The 18,589-nt window shown below is 40.6% G+C and overlaps 1 protein-coding gene across 3 annotated transcripts in view; it reads right to left on the minus strand.

The window, feature by feature from the left end:
• gabbr2 (gamma-aminobutyric acid (GABA) B receptor, 2) overlaps positions 1-16,938 on the minus strand; it is a 217,689-nt gene extending 200,751 nt beyond the window's left edge. The window contains exons 1-3 of one of the 3 annotated variants that reach the window (XM_034705477.1): positions 16,805-16,938; positions 15,966-16,096; positions 14,084-14,183 (exon numbers count right to left, since the gene is read on the minus strand). The gene's annotated coding sequence lies outside the window, so the exon portion shown is untranslated. Of the gene's footprint in view, positions 1-14,083; positions 14,184-15,965; positions 16,097-16,800 lie in introns of all 3 variants that reach the window. The other 2 variants (XM_034705475.1, XM_034705476.1) reach the window with 2 other exon arrangements.
• Between the last annotated feature and the right edge of the window lie 1,651 nt (positions 16,939-18,589).

Genomic DNA, 18,589 nt, shown 5'->3' on the forward strand with positions numbered 1-18,589 from the left:
GTGTGTGTGTGTGTGTGTGTGTGTGTGTGTGTGTGTGTCTTTGTGGAAGAGATGAGCAGCAAAAAGAGCTGACAGTGATGGAGGGAACAGCAAAGGCATAGTTTTAAGGATTGAGGTATGATAATCTCTGACAAAGTGGATTTTGGGCAGAAAACAAGTCATCCTTTAAAAAGGTCAACAAGTGTAGGGGGGTTGTGAGGAAAATCTGATTTGCTTAGAGGTTAAAAGGTCAAAAAAGGGAGCAGATGAAAACATTTTAAACCCATTTCGCACATATAACCTCTTTCTCTCAGTCACTCTCACACAGCCTTCTAGTGATGGAAATTCTCCAGACGGGTAACAGCAGGGCACCTCTCTTGGGTGTTGTAACCATAGGCACACAAGCACATATTCTCCTGGATCTTGTCTGCATGAAACAGAGTTCAGTAAACAGACTGCAAAATCCTGACTATCGCTCTAAAACCATTTACCGTCCACAAACAAAAGTACTGACAGAGTCTTGATGCGCGCATCACATTTGGGATTGAGGAAGTGTGATTTTTCAGTAGTTTTGCAGAGGTACAAGCTAAAGCAGCCGATGAACATTCACTGTGATAATTGTCTGTGCAAATGGCTTGGCTAGGGATCAATGGCAGCTTTATAGATGTACCAGCAGAAGCAGCCAGACGGGGTGACTTAACGATGCACTCGACATGGCAGCAGCCATCTTGTCAGGATTGTCAGCAGCACTGAATAAAGATGGGAGATTTTTCATCCCAGCCTTCTATCTCTTCTTTAAAGTTGCACTACAGTGTTATTCCTACAGTCCTTCTGCCTTTTCTACATCCCACACCAGCTACTCATGCATCCGCTCAGCCTGTATCTGTCTTCTGGGTGATTTCCCTGTGGGGTGTCCCTCCCTCAGCACCGCAGTATAGCCACGTGAATCACAGAGTAACTGTTTGTTTAATGTTGATGGCAGCCAGATGCCTGGCTTGGTTTGCCACCTTTTGGAGTCACTGTGCATCTTCACAACAGTTGAGTCTTTGAGAAAAGAAAAGAAAAAGATGAGGAGGGGACACGCCAACAGATGTCTCATCACAGCATCTGCTGGGAGAACACAATAGGACGGCACAATGAAAGGAAGATTAAAACTTGACAATGACAAATTCATTTAAAAGCCAATTGATTATCACAATCTGAATTCATTAAAGCTTTCACTACACAAACATGCCGCCTGGTTGTAATTAAGATGCAATGAATTCAGGGTGAACATATGTGGAGTTGTAGATACTGAATCAATCTTTTCAGGTGATGGAGGACACAGGAATATGTAAATAAGGTGCTTTACTATCATTGGTAATTTCTTCTTCATTCAAACAAGGTTGCACTCTATCTAGCACTGATGAGTTTCCTATCTCTTCTCTTTTCTGATAGTTTTTCATTCATTTAACACCACCTAAGTAATGGAGCTGACAACAGGGCACTTGACCGAATATCAAGTTCAATGAGCGAACAAAGAGCTAAATTACAGTCCAGCCAGCAACAGTGAGGAGGATTATAAATGCAGCATAAACCCATCGACAGGCAGAGAGTAAAAAAAGCTGTAATGATAGTGACGCTCTTAACAACAGCATTCTGCTGTGTTTTGTTTTAGCCGGAGGCTGCAGTGCAAATGCCCGATTTTAAACAATATCAGTGTGGGGTGATTGGGTCCATCTTGAGGAATTACATTCACCAGCCACTGAGAAATCCACATAAATACTTCCACCCACACATCTATTGTGCAGACTATTTCCCCTGCCTCCCCAACCTCCAGCAGCGCTCATGCAGAAATGCACATTTTGAATGCTTAGCAAGCATCCAACGGGACTTGCTTAAGGTACTTTTGAAATTGAATTTTGCCGTTGCCCCTCTCGTGCGATTAGCTCTTGACTTGGTCAGCACGTCAGGCCCTGCAGGGGTGATTGTGCAGACAGGAGATAACTCCAAACTCTCTCTGTTACTTTATTATATTGGTACATGAGATTCAGTGAATCAAACTGTAACCCACTTCAGGAAAATGAAAGGTGCACAGTAGAGAAGGCTAAAAGGCTAATTTGTTTTTATCACGCTTGATCTCACCCATTGAATTTTGGTGCACATACAAGGTTATATATCAAATATATATCAAGCATTGTGTATTAACACATTAGCAAGACGATGTGCAGTAAAATCTGAATGGATTGGTGAACCAGAGGAAGCATCAGTCAAACAACTTATTTCTCTTCGATGAAAAGGAGAGAGTGGAGAGGAGGTCAGGTCTGTTGTGGTTAAAGCATGAGATGAGTAATAGGAGCATGTATCCGGCATTAGCATGATTGGAGAAAAACCTGGAGGGTTATTGTGTCCCTCGTGAAGAAATGATGCATGTTATTTCACTTTCTAAAGATGTAATGCATGTGTTGAAAACTGCATCCTATTTACAATCTTCAATGATGAACAGTTTCATGATTTTTTTCATTTTTAATATTTGGATCAAATAGAATCAAGAAAACAGATGGAAAGAGTCAAAATACACAAGAAATGTTAATAAGGTGTAATGAAGTAAAAATGTAATGCATTCTATAAAGAGAGGCTTTTTGTGGTGTTGTACTGTTCTCATAAGATTAATGAGAATTGTTTTTTGTCAGAGTTTGTCCCATGTCATAACTAAGCCTCACCTCACACTGACTGACGATTCAAGTCAAGCAGTTCACACCACTTTTAAGTGGATCCAAGATTTCTATTCAAGTGTATTTGTTGTTTAATGGTAGCATTAAGTGGATTTGTGATTTATACACCCTCACTGTTCTGAGTTAAATTGTGATTTTATGTCAGTTTTACAACATTGCTAGTTGGACTAAGTTAAATGGAATAAGCAGAAGACATCCTTTAGTTGATATGTTTACTTTAGTAACATTTGTGAACAAGAATAACAAAAAAATGCTGTGCAGTTCTATTATCTAGGCAAAAACAAGTACTGGATCAGGACTCAATATAAAAGAATTGAATCGGGAATGAAGATCAAAACAGCTGATGAAGACATCCCTCGTGATGTTGTATGAAGCAATGCGGTTATGCTGTTTCTATTTTCATTGTAGCAACATGTCTGACTGCTCAGCTGACCACTTGTCCTGACCTCAGGCAGTGCTGCAGGGCAGCTGATTGATACAGTCATGAGCATATGCGTGAGTGTATGTGCTGTGTGCATGTGTGTGTGAAGTGAGGAAACAGGTCTGTGTATACAGGCGTTTGGGTGCGCAGAACCTGCAGCATGTGTATGGGCTTACCTGCATGTGTATATAAACATTATGATGACTTGTATGTCAGTATCAGTTATAAAACTAACTTCAGGGCACATATCAGCCCTTTAATCAGGAAAGTTCCAGTTACTGGTTGTCTTGCTCGAGCTGTCTAACCCTCTGGCAGCCTGACTCACGCAAAGGTCAGCAATTATGGCTCAAGTTTAGTAACTTCAATTAAATGGGACCGATGCTTCTCTAAATTTGTGTTTCAGTGAAAAATACATTTAAATGACATAATAAAAACAATCTCTTGAACACGTAAAATCAGATCACTGACACAACTACACACAAACTGGGGAGCCTTTAACTGGTCTAATGTGCATACCTCATTGCATGTGGTAATTGCCTTTCTTCACATAGCCATTAAGTTATGTAGCCTCAGAGAAACAACCCAAATGGCATTACATTAGGATGCAATAAGAATTAAGAGGCTAGCCATTTCCTCTTCCTGCACAGAAGATGATATAATCCTATTTCGGGATCTCCATCTCATAGCCGTACACATCCCTCTCCCTCCTCTCTCTCTCTGATACTCCCCTGAGATGCTGTTCGTTCTATGAGAAGGGCTGCTGCACATTGATCCCCACTATCTGTGTCGGGTCAGTGGATACAGCCACACTCAGCACTTTCTGTATGCCTGGAGAGTACCCGGGCTGTCACAGGCTGCTTTTCCCGACTCTCCCTGAATATTCACCCTCCTCTAAGGACAGTGACAGGCAATCTTTGTTGAACCCCCCTGGGTCACCGCCTCTGCGCTGCATGGATGTCAGATATTAATATAAAACGTGGCATACAATATGAGACCCTGACATATAAGATGTCCGAAGGCGCTGTTTTCTTGTGGCCCGTGTCAGGTTGTTTTACACAAAAGCTCAAAGGTGAGTTTTAGAGTAGGAATCAGTGAGGTCAGTGAAAAGGCACTCATCCCATACTATTTTTAAATAAATATATAAATGGCTCACACTATACACAACACAAACACTTTGCTACAACAAATTCTCCTCAAAGCCAAAATCACCAACGGCTCAGTGTGACTTAAGACCTATGCTTAGCAGCATTCTGACCTCCATTATGGTAATGCTTTTCTACCACAAACATAACTTCTGCAGACAAAATGACATAACGCCTTATACATGCTCAGAGGGGTTCTCTCCCTCCTGTGAAAGAGTGTAAGTGTGGTGGTTTCATTCCGGCCAACACATGCTCAGATGTGACATGTTTCATAGTCCTCTGCGTAGAGTAAGGGAAAAAAGTGTATATCTGTGTGTTGTATCTCCAAAAACACAGGTCACTGCTAACAGTCTCAGGAGGCCCATAGTACTGCATGGATGGACAGTCACATGCTATAAATACCCATCTGCACACTGTATCTGGTGCACTGCAGACTCTGCGTCTTAGTGCTGCTATTGATTTGCCTTTAAAAATACATGTGTTCACTCTTCTCTGACTGCTGGAGTATAGAAAACATGATAACAAGGAAGCACGCTCCCTAAAAGTAAATGGTAAATGGTAAATGGACTTGTACTTATATAGCGCTTTTCTAGTCTGTCCGACTACCCAAAGCGCTTTTCCACACTACTCCTCGCATTCACCCATTCATACCCATTCACTCACTGATGGTAGAGGCTGCTATTTAGTGAGGGACCATCAGTGTTAGCTAATCTCATTCGTACACATTCACACACCGCTGAACAACAACGGGAGCAAATTGGGGTTCAGTGTCTTGCTCAAGGACACTTCGGCATGTGACCTCAGGAACTGGTATCGAACCGCCAGCCTTCCGATTGATAGACGACCGACTCTACCCACGAAGTACATTCATTAAATTTAGGACTTCTTCCAAGGAGTGCAGGGTGCAGTTTCGATCACAAGAAAAAAAAATTACTGTAAATAGTCTTTATATAGACAGTTTATATAGAATTTCTGCCTCCGATGAATCCTCTAGCACCTATTGACCTTACAAATAGAACTTTAAAGTCCACACTGACAACAAACGGTTATGGGTCATTGCAGATGGGTGGTGGAGCTGTCACTTTACATCTTAAACTCAAAAAAAGGTTTGAAACTAGAAAAATGATCTTGTTGTTCTCCAACCCACTTAAGGGTAAGGCAATTTACTTGCTTTATAAAATGCAACTTTCTGCAGTAAAAATGACCGCAAATCTGAAGCTACCTGTTAGTTGTCATTTCAGTACGTAAACAGTTGCATCCAAATAACTGAAACAATGTCATTTGCTGTTTAGTTAATAAGGACAATTTAGATGTAATTTGTCCTACCTTGATTTTTTGTTTTGATTTAATGAAGCCAGAACAGGGAAATGGTATAAATCCCTAGTTCCTCCAGGAGGCCTAGAGGTGGATTTCTTAATTCTATCTTACTCATGTCCCACCATCCGAAACCTACCTCAGGAATTTCAACAACTTTCACTGTCATTTGGGCTTATCTTGGTCAACAGAGCAGTCCTCCTCATACACACTCACTACAGATCTGGTTATGTTAATTGTACATCGAACAAGCCAATTATTACAGAATGATTATCCTGGTCCACATTTTTCTACAAAACAGCTTTGAGTGACTTTGAAAATGCTGCAATCATATTGCAACAACCTTTTACTTCTTAATTTAGTGGGTTACGGAAAGTGATACTTTCTGAGTGGCTCCTCTCCAGGGCCTGTCACACATCCTATAAGCTGGTGAACTAGCGTAGCTTAGCCTAGAACGCTCTCATTGCCCAAAGTCTCCCTTCCATCCTCTTCCAGTGCCTCCTGTCCTCTCCAAAGCTTTGATCAGCTAAGCCTGCAGAGTTACAGTATCAGTGCACGGTTACACTAAGACCCACACTCACTCATCCAGAGCTGCCGTGGAGGACCAACTCCAGCTTCAGCACTAAGCCTCCCAGTTGATATAATCCATCCGGCTTCTTTTCTACCTGCAACACTCTGGTTTTTAAGCAAATGTTCTCATTTACATTGTCTAAGCTTTTACACAATGCATATATTTTTGAAACATTTAGGAGTCTAGCTTTCTGCCTGATGACCCTAAAGACCTCATCTCCAGGAATTCCACATCTGGACATCTGCTTGCCTTCAAATAACTGCTTCTTCAATCCACCAACAACCAGCCATCTCAGTCTTGCTGCAAGGCCTCTCTTGTTACACCTTTACTGTGGGGCATTCCCCCCTTGTAAAAACACCACTACCTTCATCAGCAGCGCCACCCAGCTTCACACCACCAGGGGATGGACCGGGCCTGCCCCGTCAACCCCTGGCTCCATCGACAGAGGATAAAGGGATAAAGAGCCTCTGCTCAGGGACTGATTACTTACATCTGCCAGAATAAATCCCAGTGCACACACATACACACACAAACATGTGTACAAAACCCACACAGAGGCACACACTTGGCCTGCTGCTAGCTAAAGCAAACGCACTGATGCGTGTATTGTTTTCTGACATAAGCATGTGGTATGTGAGGAAGCTGAGTCCATGTGTGTGAATGTGTGTGTGTGTGCTTTTATTCATTTGAAAGTAAAAGATAATAGGTCAATAAACATATATAAACACATGTATGATAAACTATGAGCAGTACAGCCATTACTGGCATGACATTATTGTGCCTATAAACATGTCGGAGGCTTTAAGGCAATACAGTCAACATAACAGCAATAAGCCTGAGGAGGTTTCCCCCCACCTGTAGGTGTTGAGACACTGAGAGTACCTCAGACCACTTCATCTGAGAAAAACAAACAATAATAGTTTCTCAGATGTTGTTGTAATCATATTTCTCCTGCTACAGTCTGCTTCTTTAATATTTTCAGCAAATAATAAAAGTATTCTGTTGTTGCAGCATTTTAATACCATTTGGGCTTCACTGTGCTCCCTGTGGTCTCTTGTTGACTTTAACTTTGCTAGGCGGTGCCAGATGATTTCCAATGGCTTGTAAATAAACTCCAAGCTGTTGGCAAGGCTCTTTTTTTTATGAGGCCGGTGTTAAAGGACTACCACTGGGCAACTCAACCACAATCCTACTAGTACAGTAAGAGATGTCTGCAAGGTGTGCGACACATAGAATGATAATGAAAAGTAGTGGGTGTATGAAATACACCATGTCTGTGTGCTGAGAGAAATCAAAGGTTTGTTTAATTAAGATAAAATGTCCAAGATTTCAGTGAAGACAGAACGTTATCATTTGGCCACATCAGAAAGCGTGACCAAAGCTTTGGTTTTCAGCTGGCTTGAATCCAAACAAATGTCAAAAATCGCAGGACTGGCAGCGTCCCAGAGTGATAGAGTTTAGCCTTTGACCACAGTGTCGTCAAACAACACTGTCCTCGTGAGTTCCCATTGATTGCCAGTATTAGAAAGCTGGCATCACTATCATACTTTCCCAGCGAGTGCACGTCAGCCTGGCCCACTGACCTCTCGCTTCCAGCTCATCTTTCGCTCCCAGGGAGTAGATGTGGAAAAATCATAACTCTCATAAGAGCATATTAATCCCATGGTCAGAGCGCATGCTGCCTGCAAGGGCTTACCTCTGTCGACAGAGTTGTGTGCACTCTTTCAAACAGACACACCTGTGTACATGCAGTATGCTGACTTAGTGCCAGACAGGTAACTAGAAGACATGCTGCGGTCTCAGGTGGCAAACTATAAACAGTTATTATTTATTCATTAATCAAGTCAATGTCATGTTATGCTTTAGACTTCTCTTGCTGAGTTGTCAAACAGACATGTCACACTATCAACATCCTTATATGTTGGCATGGCAACTATACATGCAGCAGCTTTAAATTCCTCTGCTCCATCGTGTCGCTGATCACCTTAGGGCCACTACTGCTGACAGGAAAAAAGTTACTTTAAAAAAACGTTTGAGATGTAGGATATTTATAAAAGTTTGCAGGGCGTAAACCAGAGTGTATATTATAGGTTTTGTTGTTATCACATCAACAGATTTGAATTTGGGAGCTTTACAAATAAGATGCAGCTCAATTCAGGGGTGCAAGCAGTAACAAGAAATCGTACATCCAATTACTGCCATCTTCAGGCACTACACGAGGCAGCCCTTTAATCTGTTAAAGACACCAAATCGTGACTAAAAATCTTCTTAACACAAGCTTAACACATACACACACCTTATAAAGTGACGATCACAAAATGACCGATTACAGCGTGTCATAAACATCCAATAGGGTGACAGCGATGTATGACAGTTACATCATCATCAAACAGCCCTGAGATTGCGGTAACCATACAAACATCCAGTATGAGGAGAGCACAAGAGCGTGCCTTTGGAGTGCCCGGGTGATGCAGTGCCTTATGATGCCAGGTTACATTTAAATTCAATACCAACGTCAAGCGACAGCAGCGACACGAAGGTAGACGGGAAGTAACAGCGTGATGTCATCTAGTAAAAAGTGAAAGCAGCTGACTTTTGCGCAATGAAACCACGCGCAACAACGAGGCTGCACACGTACCAAACATAACAGAGCCCAGCGTTTCCCCTTGGACGCACAATGTGTGGAGCGCTGCGGGGCAATGCGCGCGCCATACACAGACAGCGCACAGGCACACACATATACAAGTCACATACAACAGTTTTGACACGCCTGGGCCAACCAGCGGCAGCTTAGTGGAGGGATTTAGCCTGACTGTTTACCTCAGTGTCGTAGATTTTGGTGATGAGAGAGAACGAGTACTTCCTGGACTCCCGTATGTGCTGGATGGCCAGCTGTACCGCCGGTTCTATCCCCTGGCTGATGCTGCTCATCAGGGCCGACTCGTTCATGGGCATTAGAACCATGATGGGCAAGTTCTCCCCGTCCCTTGCAAACCAGCTGTTGTCCTGTCCGTGTTTGGTGCGGTCGTTGCACACCTTGGCCAGGGCTGGGTGAAACAGCAAAACAGAGAGCAGCAGGCATCCCGTCGGGAGGAACATCTCCCAGCCGCTGCAGTCCCTCCGGGCTGGAGCCATGCGACCGCGCAGGGTGACCAAACGAGATCCCGAGCCCCTCACTGTTTGGGCATCGCAAATTCGGGCTCGTCCGGGATGCTCAGACGCCCGTCCGCCAAGGAAACCGTATGTCAAAGCAGGGCAGACAGGAAAGCTGCAGCAGCCCCTGCAGTGGGCAAACTCGTCGTGTGGATTACAACTGCGAACTGAGAAAAAATATTTCTACTGTATAGCAGCCTCTGTGAGAATATTCCAAGGGCGCAGATTCGCGCTATTGCGTCTCGGTGTCCGTCATCCAAACGATCTCCTGTCAAACAGCCCTCTTATTCGACCCCCCCTCTTCCCACCTTTAATTTGAACCACTTATCTTACAAGCACAGGAATGTCCTGACGAATTCCCCGAAAAAAGAAGACTCTTGACCGTGCAGACAGGGATGAATCACTTTCTCGTTGACAGTTGTTGCAGATACAAAAATCACCTCCGAAGTAAATTCCCAGCCGATGGCACTGTGGGCATTCCAGCCAAACGAGGAGCTGAATCTGATAAATAACGAAGCGAAAGGGAAAACAGGTTAAAAAAAAACAGAGCCAATGTTGAGAGCTTAACCGCAGAGGTCCGGAGGGGAGATGTCGAGAGAGTCTGCCCTGACAGCCTGTGGGACCGGGATGCTCATCTCCGATGGTGCGTCAGAGAAGCGCCCGAGCCTTTGCTGCTGCTGCTGCTGCTACTCGCCGCGCGCGCAAGAGGGAGCAGTGAATGTGGAGGAGGAGAGGAAGCAGAGAAGGGAGGGGAGGCAGAGGAGGGTGAGGAGGAGGAGAGAAGGGATACAACAGCCTGGTGGAAAGGCTGCAGAGGCTTTATGCAGGGCAGACTCATCAGCAGCTTGACAGCCAAGAGTGATTTACTGGGCTTTTATGTTATGGGAGACAGACGGTGGTTCAGACATGCATAGAGCAGGCTATTTAAAATATATAGAGCTGTATACACGTGTACCACTCTGTTATAACAGCAGCATCAAAAACACTTCTTAGAGCTATATTTTTAGTTACTCATTATAAATGCTTATCCCCAGGGATGGTGAGATTGTTCCCACAGGCAGCTTTGATTCTGCATAAAGCTGGACCTGCTTCACCTGCCTGTTGAAGCGTCCTTTAGCGTGATGGGACATAATAGTTGCCTGTCAAATCATTTGATTTAAGATTTCTTATTGGCATTGATGTAACAAAGACAATGTTGCCAAATGGTCAAGGCAATAAGATAAAACAAACAAAGGTAAAATTCATTGAACCAAAAAAAGCAGGAGCTGTTGGTGTCGCCATCAGAGAATGAAAGATAATAAATGAATATTCAGGATCTATATAACATAGGAACACAATAAAAGGATTGATGCTTTGGGCATATACACACTGATGTATTGATCTAATAAACTGAGCCACGTAGAAAAGCAGTTAAGCAGCATGTGCCAGCTAAAGATATTAATTTGCATTCCTGTTTTAGAGGGTTCAGAAGAAAAGTACATTTTACTGAGCATGAAAATAATAACTTGGAACTCGCAGAGGATGACAATTAGATTAATTTGCTTCACTTTAATAATATATAACACTTTGATTCTTCACTTTGAGTTCAGCAAAATTTCAGCACAATGGACAGTAACGGCTCCATTATAGGAAGTCTTGGAGCTGTCCATGGTGCTGAAATGAACAAAACACTTGCTCTCTGCGCTCTCAAAACGTGTCCTTTGCTCCTGTTGACATGTGTACATTCGTCCATTACCTTTACTTCCCCAGGGGCTGAATTCACACATTTTTATTCATGTCTTTGTGTAAAAGGATTTCCTTGTCCTGCAAGCCCCAAGGTTAAAAAAGCGAGCAACTATTGCAACTGTTTGCGACGCAGTTCGTGGTATTGTTAGACAGGCGTGGGATGTAAAAAGAATACAGTGCCAGGGGGTAACTGCACTCTGCATGTAGGAGAAAATAAATGCCTTTCAAGTTATCAGCTGCATCTGGGTTTCAAAACAGAAGCACATACACTCTGGCCTATACAATTACATCATACAGAAAATTGCCACAGTGTCAAAGGAGTCCCTTTGAAATATGACTGAATATAATCACAAATAGGGATGTTATGTTTTCAGTTTGAGCTGAGGATGAATTTGCACAGGCCACAGAAACCCATTACCTTTATCACATGCATACAGGTTTCAACTGTGATTGTGTCATTTAACATTTCCCACACCATGGAGGGCAAGCCTCATGAACAGAACTACAGAACAGTACAGTACAGAACTATTATCTTGATGTAGGAATCTTTTCCATGAGAGTAAACAAACCAGCCATGCACAGATTAGTGGTCAACTGATATCAGTTTTTCATTGGCCAATGGCCATGGCAGTAATTAGAGAGCATGTCAGCCAATATGTAACGCTGGTATCAAGTTGTTGTGTTTTGCATTTGATAAAAAACAACAATTTAATAATGTCATCCATTATTTTAAGCACATTACAATCTAATATAGACAATTATCTTAGCCAGCATTTTTCATAATAATAACTAGCCAGTAACTGTAACAGGTTTGATACACCATTGCTTAGGAGGGGAGAAACATTGCCACTTAGGAAAGATGATGGTGACTGAGGAAATATGTTTCATAATGCACCATGTGGAACGCAGAATGGCAAAAATGGACACAAGGGAAAGCGCTAAAATTGCTGGACAAGGCTGCCCACAGTGTCTGCAGAAATTAATTGTCCCAAAACAAACAAGACAGTTGACGAAGCCTTTCTTGCTCTTGGTTTAACTGTGAATGCAGTCAGATGCAACTGTGGTTGTTGCAGTTACAGCAGATGTTGAATACGGAGCAATTTTAATCACACGATTCCACAAACAGAACTTTAAAGGTGTAACTTAGAGGCATTTTTTTCCCATAATAAAAAACAAAAACATAGAGACATTTTTAAGGAAAAGTACATATTCTCTTTCCTCACAAATCTCAACCACAGAAAGTCACCAGTTACCAGGGTAATGAGTTAAACTGAAACACCTGAGTGTAGCACAAACGTTGACAGCTGTTAGTATGAAATCCACCAACTTAAGACGACACTTAATAGCATTACACCCCATTCATATCAATATAGCCCTTGGGTTATTTACAGAAAACTTGACGAATACTGAAAGCAGGCACGTTTTGTTAAACTGGCGTAAGTGAACAATAACGTACTAATTGCTTCATATTCAGTACATACAGAATCACCCATCACAAGACACAACATGCTCCTTCTGGTAAAGTGATTGCAAATCATATTCAGGTTTTGTCTTTGGAGACAGAAAAAACACAGACTGATGTGGCAATCTGAAAGTGAGACAAAAGGTTATTGGCATTTTAATAAGATAAACTGTACATGGCCCTTTGTCATCTTCTTTTTGGCGGTGTGTCACTGACATTTTTCACCCCCTAAAGGGAGGCAAGACAGAAGGCAAGACAGAAAAAGTGGGAACCACTGCTATAGTAGGTAATGTCAGCAAATACAGGACTTTTAAAAAATACTTTATGTAAGCATTTTATATTTTTGTAATGGATACAGAAGGCTTTCCACTAGAAATTGGCTATCATTAACAACCACTCATCATCAAAGTAGGATTTTTATCATCCTCTAACTCATCCAATATCCCCATTTTCATTAGGGCTGTACAGCATAAAGCTGCCATGGCTGACATAGCAGAGCTGACCCTCCTGGCTTCTTAAAACACAGGTCATTTATCATGAGGCCAAGCAGCTCCATGCACACATCAGAGGAACAGGGTACAGCCCTGGAGGATTGTTATCTAGGTCTTTCTTTTTCTCTATCTCTCTGGCAAACACATTCTTCATTTGAAAAATTCTGCCAAATCGGGCATCTCAATGCATTGAAGAACACAACATAGCGTCTAATTACTTTATACAATGTTGTGGCTCACAGTGTGTTCTGGGAATCAAGCAAAGTGAGGCTCCTGATGGATGTCACTGGCTGAAGAAATTAGAAGGAAAAGTTTTCCTGCGATCAGAGTGCAGAGAGCATTTAATGTAGGATGAAAAATGTTCAATATAAAAGAGAAGTGAAATAATGAGATAAAAAATTTGTAGATGTATTGAATTAATTTTCTATTCATCTGCAAAATACAATAACAACACAGCTCTACTTTCCCTCTTGACTCAGTAATCATCCTTCTTTCTATTCAGAGTGGTCCAGATGAAGAAGTAGGTCAGGTTTGTCATCCCATCTGTTTGTTTCACACAAGACAACAACCCTCATTGCTCCAAACATTCCTCGAACACCCAGACAGTAGCGAGGAATATAGGGGGAACACAACATCAAACAGAAAATAACATTCTCTGAGATGTCAGGAGGCAAAACTATATTTCGATTAACAAAGCAATGGAAGCTCTGATATGTTGCATGAAAAAGCTGATGTTCTTATTATTATTCCTGGTTTTATAACAGCACCTACATTTCTAGGTGTAATCAATCAACGCCTCTACATTGACACAGTATGTCTTTTACTAATGTAGAAATGCTGCGTGTCCAGCTAATCATTGTTTCAGATGCCCAAATGAAAATGTCCATTTCATTTCAGATTATGAATCATTCATTAAGCTTTCAATCATGGATCTGCAATCTGCCCGTACTCTCTAAACCAGATGTCAAGCCAATATATCACCGCTAATTGGAACAAACTTGTGTGCTATGAAGGGCACACGCTGCTATAATTATGCAGACGTTGGTGCTTGAGCAATCAGAGATTAAATCTTATATCATGACTCATGATACAATGATTCATGGTGCTGTACCTGGACTCATGGACACAGTGTTTCAGGATGTAGAAGTGAATGCTTTGCTGGAGTCTGTAAAGTCCCAGTGAAAGCATTTCTCTGAAGACTGATGTGTCACCTATGAAACAAAAATATATTATGTAGTATTATTCCCTGATCAATAATCTTTTCTGAACCTTACAAAGTGCGCTTTGACCATTTCACAAAAAAGACAAAACAGTGATAGTTTAGTTGGGTGAAGAATTTAGTTTTGACTAAAAGCAATAAAAAAGTGACAAGACAGTCAAACACAACTGGATGAGAAAATGAGAAATGGCCCTCAGATAAAATACTTAGGTTTTTTTCTGGAGTCTCAGAATGAAGGACCATACAACAAGATGATACCACCCGGATATAACCTCTTAGAAAATATAACTGAGTCTCTTGTACTGGTCTCAAGAATCAATCAGAAACATAAACCAACGCATGACCAGGTTTTAAGCACTTGTTCAGCCAAACACCTGATTTTCAATGCTGAAATGACTCATAGATGCATCATCCGATCCACACACATACACACACGCATACGAGCTCAAGCATACACACACATGTGGAGTCACTGACATGTCCCTGCTTAATAGAGATTAATGGGGTTGCCCGAGGACATCCCTCACCAAAACTCTGACAATGCGCCACAAGATGCTCTATGAATTTTAAATGCCAGGTATTCAGAACAGCATGAATGAAAAATGAAAAATGATTCCTCCAATGCTCTCATATTTCACAGCTCAGATGGTTGTGCTCACGAAAGGAATATCCACGCAGATCATTTGTGGCTTGCTTTCAAAATGAGCCAATACCTGAACACTCTGAGGGATAATTAATCCACTTTAAGTTGCTGTTACAGTTTTTACAGTTTTTAACTCTTCTTACTACACTTGATCAGAACACCCAGCTGTGTTGATTTTAATTCCTGAAGAGTCTGTGGGAAGGAAAGAAGTAAAAGTTTGCCTTTTCATTCATTAATACTATTACCATTTAACTGCAATGGGTCATTGTGTTAAGTTTGGTTTGTAAGTCCCTGAGTCAAAGTTTAATTTGAACATAAAAACTGCAGCAGTATAAGGTGCTGCTGTGCCCCAAGCACAAAGACACATGCACTGTAGGTAAAAGCTGGGATAGACTTTCATTCACACATTGCAATATCCCTTGATTCAAAGTTATCTCACACATGACTGATCTCAAGACTCCAATCCAAGGACCTTGGACTCTATCTTTCTTGAAATGGTGCATACAAGTAACTCTACAGTACAGCAGGGAACATTTTATTATGAATCTCTGAGATGCTCCTTCCCCTTGTTCTCGACACGCTCACCCTGCGAGTTACAGTGGCAGCTATTTGAATAATTGGTTTCAGAATCTAAAGTCACAGTACTGTGAATCCCATGCATACCAACAAGTAGAGGAGCGATTCTTCAACAGGGCGTGTTCCATGCATGGCAATGGAAAATGAATATTTTATGAGCTTGAAAAACATGAAAAACTGCAGACTGTCAACTGGGAAATTTCCCTTTGTGATAAGAGAGATGGATAACTCACACTGGTCTTTGTTGGGATGCCTTACAGTTAACTTCTGAATATAAAACTATAAAATGTGATTTGAGGGATTTTGTGCCGTTACTGATAGACAAAACTTGACAATAAGTATGCTACTTAAAATTGCCATAAAGTGTTCTGCAGCATCTGGGCAGATCTTATGCCTCAACATTTATCTAACTTTAAGTGATGTTTTATTTGACTGTAACTGGAGGTCATGGTAATGCCCCTGAGTGAACTTTATAAACTTTCTGTGCAGCACATTCTCAGCCTCATGAAAACTTATATTACAACCTAAAAGTTATATTTACTAAAATCAACTCACCTTCTGGCTCCAGAATCACAAAGTTGAATCAACCAACCAAGGCAAGTAGAGAGGGCAGGATGTCACAATGCACAATGTAGATATAGGGGTAAGTTCTTCAAAGCTCCATCACTTCATCATCTGCTGGCTTTCTACAAATACAAGATCAATTCAATTTCAAGAAGAACACAACAGTGATTTGTTTTATTTCATGGTATTTGAATTCATTTTAATATCTGCAGTTTTATATGGTTTCATACTTATAAATGCTGCTTATTTAATTACACTGTGTAAGAAAAAGTGACCATCAATAGTTGAAGAGACAATAGTTGAACATTAGCTAAAGCCATAAACCCTGTGCAACAAAACCGTTTTATGCTGTTTATTGGAACTATGTTAAACTGCATTGTCACGATCAATTAAAAATATGGAGTCATTCTAATTAGACATATATAACTGAAAATTGAAAAATATTAGGAGCTTAGAAAATTGTGTAAAGAGTAGAAAATGAAATATCCTGTGCTTGTTAACAAGGTCTGGCTTTGGGGTCAAATTATCGATAAGTGAGAACACCTGTGGTCGGATCATGCACGTGCACATTTTTAGTTTCTTTACATGGTGTTATGAGACAAACAGGTCGTTTTTCACTTCATTTCATTTTCAATAGAGAAATATATTTTAAACGTATAATTATCATTCCTAAGGTCAATGTTTTACAACAGTTTTGGGTTTCTACAAAAAAAAAACACGTCTGTTATCCTACTTTTGTAACAGTGATAGAGTTTTAAGTCTCTTTCCTATGAGTAAGATAAAACGATAAATCCTAAACAATAACAATTAGTTGGACACCACTTACCTACTTTTCATAGACCGCTTCATTAAACTGGAAGTGAGTCTGCGGACGGACCGAAATGTAAGTTGTTTTATTTTGTCATGTGTTTGTTTTCTTATTTCTGCAATGGAAAATCGGCGCGTTTGTTCTCCTAGACATAGACGGTGCCCGGAAGTGAGGTTTGCTTTAATGACGCATTTTTTTTAATAACAAAACGCTATTATTTATGTATTTATTTATTTATTCATTGATTGATTGATTTAGTAATTTATTTATTTATTTATTTATTTATTTATTTATTTATTTATTTATTTATCGAGTCAGTTGGTTAAAGCCTTTTGGGAAAATTCTCATTTCTGATTATTTTAGATTTTACTTTAGTTTAGATTTTTTAATTTCCTCTAAATTTGACAATCTGACTAAATAACTTGTGTTTGAATCATAGACTTTAAATAAGAATGAATTCTATTTTCTATATACAGTCTATGGTTGGACTGCACTGTACCCATGAAGAATTAAAAACAATGTTTTAAATAAATGATGTAATTAATCTACAAAATAATATATGTTTCCTTCTTTTTTTACCCCCAACCAACTTATTAACAAATAGGAGATGGAGTAGGAGCCAATTGCTGGCATTTACAAATCCTCAGTGGTGACTAGTAATCAGGTTATTTCAGCTCTGTATTATTACAATTTTTTGTGGGTTGATAATTTGAATGTTTGAAAATATATACTTTATGTTAAATGTTAATAGTGTAAGTGCATCATATCAGAGGAAGATGGCTCAGCCTGCTGTTGTTAAAGAAAATGTGACAAAACTGTACACAAAATTAATGTTCTTTATGTGCCACAAATATATTTCCATGTTGAGGCAAGATAAACATGTCTTTGAGGAATCTGGCAATGTATTCAAAACAGCAGTTTGATGACCTACAAGGTTTTCCAGAGTGTGGCTGGTAGTGGTATTTATCTTGAAGAAAAACAGATGCTGTAACTGTATGACTTGAATGGTAATCAACACTGCAAAAGAAAAGAAAAGCAACCAAATGTGGCTTCTTGGCTGATGAAGAGACATCAAATATAGCTAATAAAATTAGCTACAAAGCTTGCGGCATGAAAGCAGAGTGTACTCCAGACCCACTATTATGTCAGAACAGACAGAAAATGCTCACTGCATGTTTCTGATTTAAAGGATGTCCTCTGCTGTTCACTCTAGGGAGATATTCTTGAACGGGCATGCTACATTTGTCCTGGTCAGAACAGGTTATCATAGCCTTTCTTATCCCATTCTGAAATTAAATCAGGAATATGAGAGGAGACTGCATAAAGTAGGCCACTGCCTTCAAAGGAGCCTCATCTGCGGCTGTGCTGTGGGAGGACACTATTTTGATTACTGTCAAGTCTTAGTAACAGCAAGAACTATGTCTTACATAATCACACTTACAATGAATGTTTCCAACGTCACGTACGGTGGGGCTGCTCGAGAGCAAGGCTGATTGTTTTAATGGCAGTTCCACATGCCTGCAGGTTGAATATAACAAGGTTAAAAAAGTGCATGAAATCAGCCCGTGGAAATAAAAAAATACTGTTACAAAATGTTTTTGCAACATAATAGTGTTCAGAGGTTTTTTAGAATGAATAATCAGAATTGAGTAAGATGTTTGTCAGATCCAAGAAGATAAAAGAGGAGTGTATCTCCTCTCTGACAAGGAATACAGTCTGAAAATAGATCCACAAACTGGCATCCTTTTGATCTAGGCATGCTAATTTCCTCATATACCAGAAGGAGCTGCTATCTCTGAGTCATATT

The sequence above is a fragment of the Notolabrus celidotus genome, chromosome 16 (assembly GCF_009762535.1).
Source record: "Notolabrus celidotus isolate fNotCel1 chromosome 16, fNotCel1.pri, whole genome shotgun sequence".
Taxonomy (NCBI): Eukaryota; Metazoa; Chordata; class Actinopteri; order Labriformes; family Labridae; genus Notolabrus; species Notolabrus celidotus.